The 16,536-nt window shown below is 33.8% G+C and overlaps 1 long non-coding RNA gene across 2 annotated transcripts; it reads left to right on the forward strand.

Annotated features, from left to right (window-relative positions):
- Nucleotides 1-9,564: 9,564 nt before the first annotated feature.
- On the forward strand, nucleotides 9,565-15,568 carry LOC106444838. Of its 2 annotated transcripts, XR_001288353.3 has the most exons (3): nucleotides 9,584-9,985; nucleotides 10,112-10,900; nucleotides 11,416-15,568. It is a non-coding gene; the product is annotated as an uncharacterized LOC106444838 (long non-coding RNA). The 2 variants fall into 2 exon arrangements; XR_007328373.1 differs by lacking the exon at nucleotides 11,416-15,568 and having other exon boundaries at nucleotides 9,565-9,985; nucleotides 10,112-11,281.
- Nucleotides 15,569-16,536: the final 968 nt, after the last annotated feature.

The following is a 16,536-nucleotide window of genomic DNA, read 5'->3' on the forward strand; positions in this document are numbered from 1 at the left end:
TCTCTTGCCTAAGAAGTTTTGGTTCATGCTTTTTTCTACACCAAATTTCTTTTAAGGCACATCTTAATGAAAACAACTCTTGGAAAGGTTTAAGCAAAACGTTTTTCAACCAAGTAAAGATCTGTTTTTGCTTAGAAATTCTCGGTTTCAAAACGATTTCATGATGAGCAGAGACAATCAACTCATGATCCTTACAGTGCTTTTGGCTTAGACAGAGGATTGGCTTTTGGCTCACTGCTTCAGATCTTAAGAATGGAAATGTGTATGTGCTTTCCTTGTAACTCTCTTCCACGGCCTGAGGTGTTGGAAACAACCTGAACCAATCATCAAGCTGTCTAGGCCGCTGAGAACTCATGGGATCATCACGCCTATAACCATGAACTGCTCCATTCCTCAAGTTCATGAAATTCCAAATCTCAGGCTGTTGAACAAGGGCAATGCTTTCATTTCTTTGAGTCTGAACCTGTCTTTCCTGGACACTCAAAACAGAAACTAAAAGACGAGGATCATCTGTGCAAGACAAGTACTTGTTCAAATCAAAAATCAAAATCTCTTTTCCAAGAACAAGTAGCACACATTTCAGCCTTCCAAGATGCACATCAAAGTAGACATTATAGACCAGAATGGTGTCAAGGCATGCAACAATATCAATCATTCTCAAAACATGCATATCCCTCTCAACATCTGACCCCAAAAGAGCAAGTTCAGATTGAGAAACATTTATCAAAAGCTCAAGGCGTTTTTCAAAGAATGTGTTGTAAACCACAATATCATCACAGTTCAAGACAACACAAATATTACGAAATGATCTCAGAAGATGCCAAGTTTTATCATTTTTAGAACTCAAGAGGTCAGGCTTCACAACAAGATCACAAAAATCAGTTTCAGTTCCAAGTGATTTCGGAGCAACTTTTTAATCAGAATTTTGTCCAAGGCATAAGAGGATGCAAACAGATCACCAGTGATTAGTGCATGTCTAGAAGAACTCAGATCAACGTCATTTCCTTTGAAAACGAACGAATCAAAAGATTTTCTAGCACAAAAATCAGTTTGTTGCAAATTAAGATCAAATGACTTTTCAAGATGATGAAAATCTTTGCTATGTTCCAAGAACTGATCAAAACTCAAAATAATTCTAGAATTGATGCCATTGACATTTTGAAGAAGTTCATCAGGTTTAAACACTTTAAAAGAATTAATCATGTTTTCAAAAACAGATTTTAAAACACAAAAATCTTTCACCTTGTTAAGACCAAAACGAATCACATCATGAGAACTGATCTTAACAAACATATCATGCAAAGAATTAATTATATCAAGATTCTCACAGTGCTCTTGAAGATCAGAAGACAAAGGGGCAGGAGTTCTGCTGAGATCAAAGCATATATGACTCTCCTTGATGATGGATGTGATGCTTGTTGCTTCTTCATCAAAGACTGGACCAGGTTCGTCTTCCTCATCAAAGATAGGACCTAGATCATCATCCAAGGGTTTCCTATTGTCAAGACGTGGTCCTTGATGTGGATAGTTTAGTGGCTCTTCCTCAAAAACCTGTGCAGACAAAACAAGACCACTCGGATGCTCCGGTTGCAAAATGGTTAGTTCTACAATGGTCTGTTGATTATCAATCATAAGATCAGATTCAAGAGACGGAAGGTCACAATTTTCCTCACAAATCATCAAGCTTTCAATTGGCTCTTCATCATATTCATCAAAAATTGGTAAAGAATCTGAAAAATCTTTTAGATCTCCAAGGTTGTTTTCAGATTTACCTTTGGATGTTTCACTGATGAATAATGATGGCTCAGCTACATGTGCACGTGTGGATGTGCTTTTCTTATGGATCTGGCTGACGTCCTTAAGGGCTTTCAACATCTCCTTCTCAAAGTTGTCACAAAACTCTTGGACATCAAACCGTAGAGAATACCTCTTTTGAAGATCGATCATTTAATCATGAAAATTTCTCAACACAAAAGGTTAACAGATAACAAATCCTCACACTCTCTAGTTTTTATCCTCACCCACCCACACACGTGTTTCTCTCGGAAATTGAATGGTCACTCAACAAGTTGTCTCTCAAAGTTCTAAGAGAACAAGACTAGTAACCAGTTGTGATCTCCAAGCAAATGGGGGTAGTACTAGATAGAAAGATAAGAATTTTGGTTTTGAAAATCCATTTTAACCACTCTAAGGCTGGATTTCTCCTCAGCCAGCAAGATTTCTCTTCCACCACCTAGCCACTAATCGAACTTTTTGAATCTTTTTTTTTAAATTAGATCTTTTTTTTATATATAGATTTTTTTTTCTTATAAGCTGGTGACTGGTAAAGAGATGGCCCGGATTTAAGATAGAAAGAAGAAGATGAAAATATTTAGAAGAAAATGAAATATGAGAAGATGGATGTATAGATAGTACCGGTTGAGTGGCTCTGATACCACTTCGATACGTCCTAGATTCAGACAAGGATCACTCAACGGGACTTTGGATATGAACTCACCAAAGATGGGAGAACTAGGTGGATTGAAAGGCGACACAAAAGGTTGGGGAAAGACCTTATGATACTACCGCCTTCGATTGTGGTTTGGAATGTTACGTCATGACCAACAAGGGAAGATTTGCTTACTTGGAGAATCACTCGACAAGAAACAAGACTGTTCTAAGCGAAGAACAAAGAGATAAACTCATAAAAAGGGGGAAAAACATTCATTTATTTCGTGGCTCATAGGCCCTATATATAGGATTACAAGTTGTAGAAATTCAAAGAAGAATGTGATAAAAACAAGACATTGAAAATAGAATCAAAGACTAGAAAATATTAAATGAGTCAAGGTGCAGAATCTGATGAAGACCAGTCAAGATAACCCTTAGGCTACTGTCTATGTTCATTCTGGTCGTGCTGGTCCATGGTGGAAAGGATAACGTCGACACACGCGGGATGATCCACACACCCGCCAGACGTTCCACACGAACGGACTGAACATTTGGATGATCCGCTTGACCAAGATGTGTACTGTCGTGAGACAAGTCTTGGACAGCTTGAGACTCCTTCCTTAGTGATATATCTGAGTGAAAAATCCATCAAAAGGTCAAACACTAAAGCAAGAACGTCAGTACAGCCTTTCGGGACACGCGGGCCGCACAAAAAGGGCAATAAGGAAGAATCTGCGGCCATCTTTGGATTCTTCGCATCCCAAGTGGATTCTGGCTCGAGTATCTGTCTTATCTTGACGAGAAGGTCGGGAAAGGAGTGATGTGGGTCGATAAATTCCATCTCTAGGTCGTGGTTCCAGACTGAGCTCTATTCTGGATGTATGTGGGTCAATACGATGGACAACACGTGCAGTACAGTCGGGATGATCGGATGGGATGGTACGGACGGTCTGATCAGCACGTTCTGATGGGAGAATATTATCTGTAAGGACAGAATGAACTGATGGGATGACACGGTCAGTATGTTCAGCACGATCTGATGGTAAAACCTCGGTTGGGTCGAGCTGGCTGACAAGATCGCCTCCTTGGGCCGTGTCCATGATCCAAGCAGGTCGGTGCTCGAACCGTGGCGCATCAACGCTCATTACACGGGCAAGCGTGGAACACAACCGAATTGGATCATTTCGCCATGGTCCCATCCCGCTTCACGTTTAATCGGACAAAGAATCGGCTAGGCGGCCGAGTTTTTGAACAAGGATTCTAGTATACTCAAAAGACACATTTCATCATGTAAAAAAATTAATATTTTATTGGTTTAGAAAAAATAAAACATGATTATAATACTAATATTTTTTTTCCTTCTAGAAGTTTTTATTGGTTTTAACCGTTGGAATTGCTCTTATGATTAAGTTCTCTCCTGTGTATATTAATATCTTTTTCATTTAGACACATGTCAACTGATTCACTATAACCTCAGACGCCGACGTCACCATCTCTGCCTCAACCGCCGTTGTCTCCTGAGCCATGAAGACAATTGTTGTGTGTGTGTGTTTTTTTTTTTGATAAGTATGTAAATTCATTAAAATGAAGCAGAGTGTACTTATACAAGGGTTAAGTCGGTTAAGCCAATCATTGCAAAAAAAAAAAGTGAAAAAACAACGATGGACTTCGAGCGTTAGTAAACAAGTTACGAACAATAGTTCATTGCAGCGAGTGCTTCAACCAGTGTCTGAGGCGGTTCCGAAAATTTTTACGGTTCTTCCTTGCGATGATGGCCTGCCAGACTAGACTGTCGATGTTCCTGAAGGGCACTTGAGGGGTGGATGCTGGTGAAGACTGGAGCCTTGCATTCCTCTCTGACAAAGCTTGTAGATCGTTGCTTGAATAACAAGAAGGCGGAGAGTAGTTGGACATGTTGGGTCTTTGATGTCTGACAAATCGAGGAGGGCAGTCCAAGTATGAAACATAACTGGCAGGTACCCTAGGTGCTTTAAAATCAGAGTCCAAAGTTGTTCACTATACTCGCATTGAAGAAAGATGTGCTCTCTTGTTTCTGCAAAATTATTGCAGATACAGCCGGATTTGTCAATTTGATGTCCCCAGAAGCAATACGAGTTCTAGTATGGTGCTGATCGTTAACCTGCCAAACGTAGTGATCAGACGAAGAAGATAGAATAGGCAGAGGTATAGCACATAGCATTATGTTAATCTGCTCTGCAGCATTTGATTTTCTATCCTTTGGGAGTACATAAGGAGCCAACAGAGGCAGAGAGATGAACGCCAAGTTGGCGAGGACCAGATGCCCCAATGAAGTTTATTAAAGGTTCTAAGACTGAAGCTAGCCTGCAGTCCATCACCGATGATGCATTTTATAAATTAATTGTTGAGCCAAAGGTCTAAGCTTTCTCCCTTAAGCCGGTGTACTTTTGTCCCACAGAGATTTGTTGTCTGCAAACAGCAGCCATATCAAGTTTAAGCAGAGAGTCTTGTTCCACATTGATAGATCTCTAAGTCCAAGACCCCCTTCTGCCTTAGGGAGACAGACCATTTTCCATGGGGTTTTTGCTGAGGCCCTCTCTGAGATGTTACCATTCCATAGAGATTCAATAGATTTTATACAACCTTTTGGGAGTAGAAAAGTGGAGAACCAGAAGTTGATAGTTCCATGGATAACAGATGACAGAAGTTCTCTCCTTCCAGCGTAAGATAGGGCCCTCGAAGACCAAGAAGAGAATCTCGCCTTCAGTTGATCAATTGAGGGGTCTATAGTCACGGATATGAAGCTTACGGTGCATCAATGGTAGACCAAGATATCTAACAGGAAGAGCACCAGCAGAGAAACCGAGAGCAGTGAGGTCGTCGGTTTCTAACTGAGTCAATCCTGCCACATACAGTTCTGTCTTGCTTATGTTCACCGTGAGACCCGACCAAACTGTGAATCTGTCCAGAGTAAGAGATATGTTATGAAGCGAGTTGACCTGCCCATCAAAAAATATCATCACATCAGTTGTGTGTGTTTTGTGGAATATTTCTTCTGTTGTTGTACATAAACAATAAGTTCTTCCATTTTTCTCCTTCGACGTGTCTACATTTTTAAAATTTATGGCTAGGTTGAACTCAGCCAATCACAACTACTAATAGTAAACTACACATTTAACATAATGGACTGGGAAATATGGAATAGATTGGGTCGATAAGGTTTATTACAAGTGGGTTTTTAGGGTCTTTTTTGAATACATACACATAAACGTTCCAACTACAAAAAGAATCATGAGAATGAATTTATTTATTTTTTATAGAAAGATTTTTAGAAAAGAAAACACATTTCCTTTTTTATTTGTCAAATAGCACTATCAAATATTTAGTGAGAATTCCTTTTTATGACATTTTCTTACCCAACTTTTATATAAAGAGGTTTTACCCTTATGTTTTTGTGGTTCTAACAAATTAGACATATTTTCACAATTAACCAAATTAAAACGCAATTATGATGATATTTTTTAGAAACTATGTAAGATTCCCACAAATGGAGTAAAATATAATGTTTTCAAAACTCTTGTTAAAAGGCTTCTAGTTATAAAAAATTCCCACAAACTTTTTTAATCAAATGCTATTTGACATAAAAATATCTTTTTAAGTTCTTTGGGAAAATCATAATGTTTTCAAACTCTTTCAAATAAGCCTTGCAGTCAGTTTATAGCAACCAATAAGAGATTAGGGGACTCTTTAGTTATCACCCAACTACTCAACGGTGATGGGTTTTACATCACGGCTTGATCTTCACCTTCCACGTAAACTTTTTCATTACACCTGACGCGCATCCACCACTCCCACTTGGCATTTGTACTTTTGACACTTGCTTTTTTTTTTAATGAATGTTAAATTTTATTCAGCAAAAAAAGCTTTTTTACATCAAAGTGTAGACCATTATAAAAGATATTTCCTATTCTTTTGCTTTTTTACTTCTAAGTTCTTGTAGACTTCAAAATATTTTTAAACTCTGGTACTGAACCAGTACTGTATAGCATACTCCATACCTTTTCCTCCTTTCAATCTCATTAAGCTTAGTTTGTTTCTGACTCCTTTATCAACAAGCTTCTGCACAACAGTCATGGTCAAAAGTTTCTCTCCATGTTTGATCTTATTTTTTTCTCTCCATATCGTGGGAAAAATGGCTGAGAACAATGGCTTGGAAAGCATATCTTGTGCAAAATGATCTTATTATCACTATCATTTCGGACAAGAAGAGTCACAACTTCTGACCAGACCTTAGTATAATCGCTTCTCAGGATACCAGTCATTTGATGTTTTCTGCCACGTGAACGAAATTTATTTAACCACGTATACACCATTGTTTTGGTTTAGTTATTCTTCTTTTCGCTTTCTCAAGGTGTTGACTTCTTCCTTTTTATTAGTCTGTTGCTCTGTCTGCTCCACAATTTTGTGATAAAAAAATTCGTTTATATTTTCGGGTTGCAATATAAATAGGTTTATCTGAACAATAATTATCATATGCGAAGGATACAGCTCAAATAAGATTACAATATTATCTTTAACAATATCTATTCTATTATAATAAAGTTGACTTGCGTCTTTTCTTCGAGTGCCACCTCAGCATTGGGTATCTCTATGGATGACACATGTCGTCTTCCTTTCAACACAGTTCCCGTCCTTTGCCTATTTTCAGACTGGGCCACGTTTTTGACAAACATAAGTCAAGAAGCCTATGAGCCTATCGACATCCTAATTGAAATAGAGAAGCCCACCTGTAGAAATATTGGGCACTTAATCTCCTTGGTCTCTGCTAAACTGCCGGAAACAAACCCACTGCGACTATAGGTTTTCTCAGTCCGCCGTTCAGTGACGCTTCTTCTGTGCATTCAATAATCCCATGTAATGATCGCATTGATAGCCTTTACACCACTCTTTCGCTTTCATAATCTCAGGCCTCCTTCCATGGTAACGTCTGCATCGTTGATCTATAAATAGCGTCGAAAGTCGATGTCAAGCATCTATCCCAACAAATTATTCGATAGTATCTCTTTGAAGCTCATAAAACACCGATGGCCACTTCACACCTACTTCTCACTGATTTGAAAGCCGGTCTCTGTGCTAACACACCTGGTGTTTTGTAGAGATTTCTAACCATATGAGTTCCATTAAAAACTTTCAGGTTCTGCATGTATTGTGAACATTAGGAGTACGTTTAAGTTGCTGCATCTTTTATCAAAATGAGCTCAATAATTTCTGGAACAGTCGTTTTTTTTCCTTTTCAGGCCGCTTATTGTCAACGCCACGTCGAGTACTCATATCCACTTCGACACATAAACAGGGCACCGTTACTATTAGAGGTTAGTAATCACAACCTAGAATATGTCATCACATCAGAACCTCAGGTATCACACACCTCTATTGTTTTAGTGATCACAAACCATGTTTGTGGCTCTTAATTATTTTCTTCTGTTTTCTCATGTGTACCATACAATCGATTTTATTTGCACCAGAAAAGTAACATGGATTCATTCTGAGAATGGGTGGTGTTACACTGCTTGCTCGAAGTGCTCCAAGAAGCAGTGTGGCGAATCTTCATTCAAGTCCGTATGATGTGAGGGTCCAAATGTTGAGAATACAATCGATTATATATTGTTTTAAAAAAATGAAAAAAAAATTTGCCCTCCCGCAACCGCCCGCAACCGCAAACACTAACTGGAGCCAGCTTTTGAATTTATGAGATTCGGAGCAGTTTGAAGCGGTTTAGAGCGATTTGAGTTATTGTTGCAAACCGCCGACAACCGCTACCAACCGCAAAAGATGCGTTTGTGGGTGGTAGCGGGAAAACCAGTCACCCCCTTAGACGGGGGCCTATCATCGCAGCTCAAATTTTGTGATTTCGGATACTCGAAGGTGTTATTACACATTTAATTCATATACTAGATTTTGATCCGCGTTTTGAAAGAGCGGGTTTCTTTGGGTTATAAATATGAATTACTTTAGAAATTTTCATACAAAAATGGAGAATTTTTATGTTTACCACTTTTTTGGTACCACTATTCATGTTTACCACCACTAAAGAGACATTTTCAAAAATACATTATTTATTAAGTGGCAAAAGACTTTTATACTCTTGTTTTATATATATGTATAATAAATAAATAAAAAAGAAAATAAAAATAATTTTTATTCTTTTCAATTATACTCTTTCAAATTTGAAGTTCTTATAAAAAAAATATGAATTTTTTTTCGAAATTTTTTTTCGCTATTTTGTTTTTTTTTTCTTTTTGAGAATCAAAAATTATTTTTGAAACTTTTTGTAAAATTTTTTAAGTATTTATTAGAATCCTAAATTTCACATTTCAAAAACTCTAAACCTCATCCCTCGACTCTAAACCCTAAGTATAGATTAGTTAACCTTAGGATTATAAATGTTTTTTAGCATTCATTAAATATGAGGGTAAAATGAGACATTAACTCCATATATCCCTCTCTCTTAAAAAATTCTCTTTTCTCCTTTTATTAAAATATCATTTAATATTTATTTTTTTAAATAGAAAACGTGGATCCAGAGTGTGTAAAGACTTCAATACCCTTGACCAATTAGAATATTCACAAACCCAACCTCTAATTTACCCACCCACCCAAAACAAATCGGATCTAAACCCAATTATCTCCCCCCCTACCCCCAAATCCTGTCTCCGTTCTCTCTCTCTTAAGGGCCTGACTGGTTCAAACGCAACGGTTGCGGTTGCGGTTGCGGGAGTTTGTGGATGCGGACGGTTGCGGTTTCTAGCGGTTTTAAGAGATTTGTACGATTGGTACTGCGGTTAAAAATTGGTGCATTTGCGGATGACTTATGACTGGTTAACTACCAAATGCGGTAACAGTCAAATAATAAATTATCAATATTTACATTTAATATAATTATAAAAATATCAAAAATAATAAAATTATAATAAATATAAAATTTATATTTAGAAAGTTATAATTTTAATTTTTGAAAATTTATTGAAATTGTTTTTATTATAAAATTTTATAATATTAATTAAAATATAATAGATATATTTTAATATTTTCATAATTTCAATTTTAAATTTTTTATTAAATATTTTTTACTTTTGTATATATATTGTTTTAAAAAAAATTGAAAAAAATTTTACCCTCCCGCAACCGCCTGCAACCGCAAACACAAGCAGGAGCCAGCTTTTGAATTTATGAGATTCAGAGCAGTTTGAAGCGGTTTAGAGCGATTTGAGTGATTGTTGCAAACCGCCGACAACCGCTACCAACCGCAAAAACTGCATTTACGGGTGTGGATGGTAGCGGGAAAACCAGTCGCCCCTTAAGTCGTAACGTAGAGAAATTTTTTTTTACAGAGTGAACAGAAAAAGGAGAAACTTTTCACCGAATTCTTCGATGAAGAAAGATGGAGGAGAAGTCATGGTTTGGATCCCGCCCATCGAGCTCTTGGATTTAATATGTCCGTCACAAAATTCTGGGAAAGTCGACGGAATCATCAGAGAGATCAAAATCTGCAGCTTAAAATCTTGGGACTTGTGCTGTGAGTTTCAATTTTTGTCCAAAATTCTGAAATTTTTTCTCATTTGTTTTTGATTTAAAATTTATATATCTCCAGTCAAATATAAGATCAAATCGAGAAATCTTGTTTATACTTCTTGTCTCGTAGAGAAAACAACGACAGAACATGAAGACGCCTTGTGGGTTCTGGAAACTCACCTGGTAGTGGGAACACTTGTCTGGATATAGAGGTATTATTGGTCATAAAGAGTTATGGTATTCCTCGGGGGGAAAAGCAGCAGCTCTTCTGAGAAAACCAAATCAGAATGGGTGTGCACGAGTTTCACTACACCCTCTTACCTGAAGTCTGAAGACAAGGTATTCATATAACACTCTTTAATCTCTTTGGTTTATGATCTGATTCATATGACTTTCTGGGGATGCTTGTTTTGTGTCAATAGTTGTTGTGCTAATTACTCATCAATGCTATAAATTATATATTAGTTGTTAAGGGATGTTTGTACCGACAAAACATAAGTTGAGGTTTGAAATCTCTGTCTGGCTTACCTTTTAACACTTGTGAATCTTATGTGCTTTGTCACTAGTTTTTGTACAGAGAACCTATGCGTGCTTGCAGTCGGAAAGTTTTATTAGTTATGGCTTTGTTATTTTATTGTCAGGAGATGTATGGCATTTGCATAGTTGAATCAATGGTTAGATGTTATGAGAATCTCGTGGCTTGTTTTTGAATATAGCTAGGATATAATCGATCAAAGATCTTGAAACATGTGATCTTGTGTGGGTTTTAAAATGTGAACGCTAAGGCGTGAGGCGACCTCAGTTGGAGGGGTCATGGCCTTACAGAGGTGAGGCGAGGTGTTTTCAGGAAGGCGACGCTCCACCACGCCTCACGCCTCACGCCTCACACGCATTGGACGCCTCTGCAAAAAAAAAGGGGGTAAGTTTCCATAAACCAAGACACTAGAATTTGAAGTTTTAGGTAACTATTAACATAACTTGATTTTTACTTACCTTTTTATGTTTAAAAAACTTAATGAATTTTTAATAGCTCTTTCTTCCATAATATATTTACCTGATGTTGATTGTGTTATAAGCTTCAAAGTTTCTGACTCTTTACTAACCATCTTACCAGGCGGACAAGCTTTTGTCTGCAGAGTTCAGTGCCGTCCCAAATTTTAGGGTGGCCTAAGGCACAATTAAATTAAGTGGCCTTTTATACAAGTACTAATGATAAATGGTAGCACAAATAAGACAAATTAAAAAATATAAAATCACTGAATATAGTTAAAATAAAAAATATTTTGGACAAAGGAGGGATCGAACAAGAGTGTTTGCTAACTCAAAGTTTTCTTAAAAAATAACAATCAGGCTAACTAACTTGTTATGTTGTGGCCCTAAAATGTTCAATATATTTTGTGGCCTAAAGCAAGTGCTTCACTTGCTTTATATCAGGGACGGGTCTGGCAGAGTTCCAGCCTTCTCTAGAGGAGTTGATACCGTTTCTGCCACAAAATCGTCAGTTTTTGATGTATTCCGCTGCATCTCCTGTCACTGTGAAGGCTTTGACGGATCGACGCTACTTGTTATCAACCTCATGGATGTTATTTAAGTATTTTGTATGTTTAAAACTTGAGAATCCTTTTTGAATGTTTAAAACTTGGTGTGTTGCAAAAGAAAAATATTTAACACATGTAAAACTCTAAAATATATAATATTAAAAAGGGGAAAATGTTTTTACAAAAAAAATTCACATGTAAAACGTGCAGCCGTAATATATAGATTTAATATCTCGATTTAGTGATATTCTACAAAAAAAAATTCATTAAAACGGATATAAAATCAATACGAAAGATAAATATTTATCATCTTTTTTAGATTTTAAAACCGTTTATGTTTCATAAAATTTGTTTTGTTTTATTCATGTTAAAATAATAATATAAAAAAATACTCATGTAAAACGTGCAGCCGTTATATACATAAATTTAATATTCTAATTATACTTAGTAATTCTTGGTAATCTTCAAGGTAATAGTAATACCACCTTACACATAGTAATACTTTGGCAAATTTTAAGTTTTATTAGTAAAACCATGTCCAAATGAAATATTTTATAGTAAAACCAATGATTTTATATAGTGTATGTCATTAAGGAAAAGTATTACAGAAACAGTTTACCAGAAATAAGTATTTTTATAGATTCTCCTTACTATAGCCTAACGATTCACATAACAACCATGAAAGTTAAGGCATCATTTTGGAAAAATGGTAAATATTCCTAAAACTATAGAAAATAATCATCTAAATAGTTTTAACTATATACATTGTCTACTAATAGATAATATATGGGTTCTATATGTTAAATATACGTACTACTTGCAATATATATGGGTTTAAAATTACACATAATAAAACCAAGTAATCCTAGTAGTCCGAATTAATATAATAAACCCAGTAATCTTAGTATTTCGAATTACACACAGTAAATTTAGTAATCCTAGTAGTCGGATTACACACAATAAACCAAGTAATCCTAGTTGTCAGGTTATACACAATGAAAACATGATAAATAAAAGCTTGTCTTATTCCTCTACATGCCATTGCGTATGATACATCCACACCAGTCCTGCGTATAACCAAATCGATGTTACTGTCCTTTCTGAAAGTTTTCTAGGTAAAAGTTATCTAAATTTTCAGAACAACGATCTCAGGGAACAATTATATATTTGCATCATAACTTTTAGGGTAATTCAGTTTTCAGTTATTTTGGTTAGTTATTTCAGTCCGCTCAAAAAATTTGTCAGACAGAATTTAGGAGACTTTGTTAAGACCTATCAGCAGATTCTCCACGCTAGTGTGGTTGGTCATGAGCTTGATGTGGAGAAGCAAAGATTTGGGGTATGTTCTGATGAAGTATCCAGAGTTGTTAGGGTTTAAGCTCGAAGGGATAATGAGTACATTAGTTGTTTATTTGGCGTCAAGGAATAGATGCTACCTTTGGTTACCGATAAAGGACAAGATGTCTACACAACACTACTTTTTCAGCGTGAAGCTCAAGATTGATCCTGAAGGATTTGCTCGTGTTGTTGAGAAGATGCCAAGAGTTGTAAGCCTTAAGCAGTTAAGCATAACTGTGATAATGAAACCTTTTAGAGTTTCTGTTAGGAATTTATGGAACTGGTTCCTCAACTGCAGTGACCAAAGGTTTGAGGAACGGTTGGAATGTAACTTTACTGATGCAGATATGCCTAATAAATAGTAATGGTAGTGATGAGGTTGCATCTTGCGTTATTTACATTATCTATGATATACATCTTATTTTAATGATATTTCAGAAAAAATATCATCAAAATCAGACATAATAAACCCACAAAAAAAACAGTTTTAAAAATTATTTTCAAATTTTCAAAAAACTCATCAAATCCTACATTCTTTACTTTACCCATGATGTCTATTTTATTTAATGATATTCCAGATTTTTTTTTTTCAAAAAACAGCCATAATAAACCCACCAATTGATAAACACAGTTTGTAAAAAAAAAATTCAATCTCTCAAAATACTCATCAAAATTTACATTTTTTACTTTACCCATGATGTATAGGTTGTTTTAATGATATTTCATTAAAAAAAAACAGCAATAATAAACCCCTCCAACCCATAAATACAGTTTTTAAAATTATTCACAATCTCTCAAAATAGTCATCAAATCTTACATTCTTCTTATTACTCATGATGTAAAATTCATTGTGGAACTCATATGTGAATTGATTTGTAAATAGTTTATTTAATTCATAAATTGGTGAGGTGGAAAAAATATATTAAACAATTAGAGGGTAATTTAGGAATGACAAGGAGAAAAGGGTAGTGAGAAAAGAGAAGAGACAAGGAGAATGATTTTTTTCTAAAAGGGCATATTGAGTTAAAGTCCGGTAAAATAGTTAGTGTAAACATGAAAAGTGATACGATGAATGTGGTATTTTTGACAATTTTCATACAAAAATTATAATCATGAATTAGTTTATTTAAGATTTTGTATGTACACTCTTATGTAATTCTCTCTTAGGCATATGCATTTTACTCGGACTCACAAACACTGAACTGAACCGACACAAAAATACAGGTTCATGTCTCGGATTGAGCAAATTACCTAATACATTTTTGGACCATGTCTCTCTCCGAGTCGGGTACCCAAAGTACCCAAGATATTTTGTTTATAATATGTATATTAGAGTATTTCAGATATATTCCAGTATTATATAATCTTTTTTACTTTCAGATTCAGGTTTTTCATTATTGTTTCAGATTTCAGTAAAATTTAAAATCTTTAAAATTATATTTCTTGTATTCGAATAAAACTGTGGATATTATTGGTTTCTGAAGTAAAATTTAGGGTAAAATTTGGATGTTTTGGATATTTAAATATTTATAGGTATTGTTTGGATTTTCAGATTTTTTTTTGTGTTTTAGCTTTTTCATGTTTGCAGATATTTTGAGTTTTTTTTCTAAATACCTGAATTGACCGGGACCCAATACATACCTAAATTATATGTATTTTACAGGAATTTGAATTATGGAACTGAATCGACTCAAATCTAAAATAAAACGATTTGAACCCAAACTTATTTTTTTCTTTTCAAAACAGCTAGTTGGGTCCAAATGTCAGGACCTAGAAAAATCAGATCTAAAAGGAATCAATCAGTACCCGACCTAAAGACTTCAATGCCCAAACCTACTCTCGCATTATATTTATGTGTACTTTATAAGAGTTACATTTATTGAATTGATAGATTTTGGCTAATTTAATAGTATATATAGTATAGATTTGTAGATTTTTTTTCATTTTTTAACAAAAAAAGTTATAGGGTTTTTAATCATTTCTTTGATAAATAATTTTATAAAAAATTAGTTTAACATAATATATATAATTTTGTTTTAGAGATGGTTTACTAAAGTGTTTTTTATCAAATTTGATTTTATAAATATTTAGATTTATAATTAATGCGTAAATATTGTTGGTCCAATTTGAGCATAAATATGGTATATAACACTATTGCATAACAACCATAATGTTAGATGAAAAAATAATTTAGACAAAAAGTGTATCAAATGAAATAATGAGTAATAGGATTCTTTAAAAATATTTAAAATTTTGTATCATTAGAATATTCAATAGTAGGATAAAATGATAAATAACACATACAACCTTTTTTAGTAAATATTCAATAATATAGATTTCTATCAGTGCTTCAAAAGCTTGAGATTTTGTGAATAAGTTATTATTTCTTTAAAAAAATTACATAAATTTATTATTTTAAAAACTAAAAAGTTAAATTATTTGATATTTTTGACTATGATGGGCTGAGTAAATATAAAACACAAACTTAGATTTGAAGTATTAGCAGTAAGAGAACTAAAGAATATAGGCATATATTAATTCATTGGATTAATTAATGTATAATGGATAAGTTAAGAATTATGTGTTGCTTAATAACATTATACTAGGTTAAGATCCGCGCCTTGCGCGGAATGAACATTATATATAAAAATTATTTTATGTATTAAATATTTTTACATATTATGAAATAATAAATATATATTGAATAATTAAAAGTCAGTAACTATTAAATATATAATTAAATTGGTGTGAACATATAAATCAATTTTATTAATCCAATTTTTTTTAATATTTGATAGGATATGTAATTAAATTTAAATGATACTAACATACATAGTATATTTTTAATACTAATGTCTATTAAATGATGATTTCTACTCATATAGTTTTTTTTGATCATTTGTATCTTTTATAGAGAAAAATTTAAATTACTGATAACAAAATTTTCATTGTGAGATTAATAGTTTTAATAATTTATAATTAAAAAAAAAATAAGTTGTCAATGTTCGTTCAAAATTTTTACCAAAACGTTGTTCAAAGTAAATTTTGAAACTAAAAGATTTATGTATTTTATATGGTTTATAGTTTAATTTAAAACGATATATATATATATATATCAATCTTAATAATTAATTAAATTATATTTTTCACTTATATAATTTTGTAATCATTTGAATGTAAGACTTTAAACAGTTTTAGTAATTTATAGTCGTTTTTCAAAATTCAAAATATAACATATACAAAAAAATCTAATTTTTTTTATTATATGGTTATTGTGGTTGTTTAATTTATTTAATAGTTTAAAATTAAACAAATATGATAGAAGATACACTAATTTTTATCAAATCTTTATTATTGAAAATCATTAATTGTCATATATACTTTAGCCACATTAGGCAATTTCGTAAATTTTATTTAAGGAAATAATGAAGTACATTAATAATGAATTTATTGTTAGTTTAATAAAAAAACTTATTATATAATTAGATGGACCAACATATTTTTCTAATGATTCTAAGAATCATCCTAGTGATGACATGTGGCTACAAAAAGAAGTTGTAATGCTTCTCAAATAATATATAGGGGATATTGTCGGTAATAAATGTAGAGTGGATCTCATATTAATGTGTTGGTAGAACTAAAAAGCTGAGCGACTCGTTTATTACGAATACTAAGCTTG

The sequence above is a fragment of the Brassica napus genome, chromosome A3, assembly GCF_020379485.1.
Source record: "Brassica napus cultivar Da-Ae chromosome A3, Da-Ae, whole genome shotgun sequence".
In the NCBI taxonomy this organism is placed as follows: Eukaryota; Viridiplantae; Streptophyta; class Magnoliopsida; order Brassicales; family Brassicaceae; genus Brassica; species Brassica napus.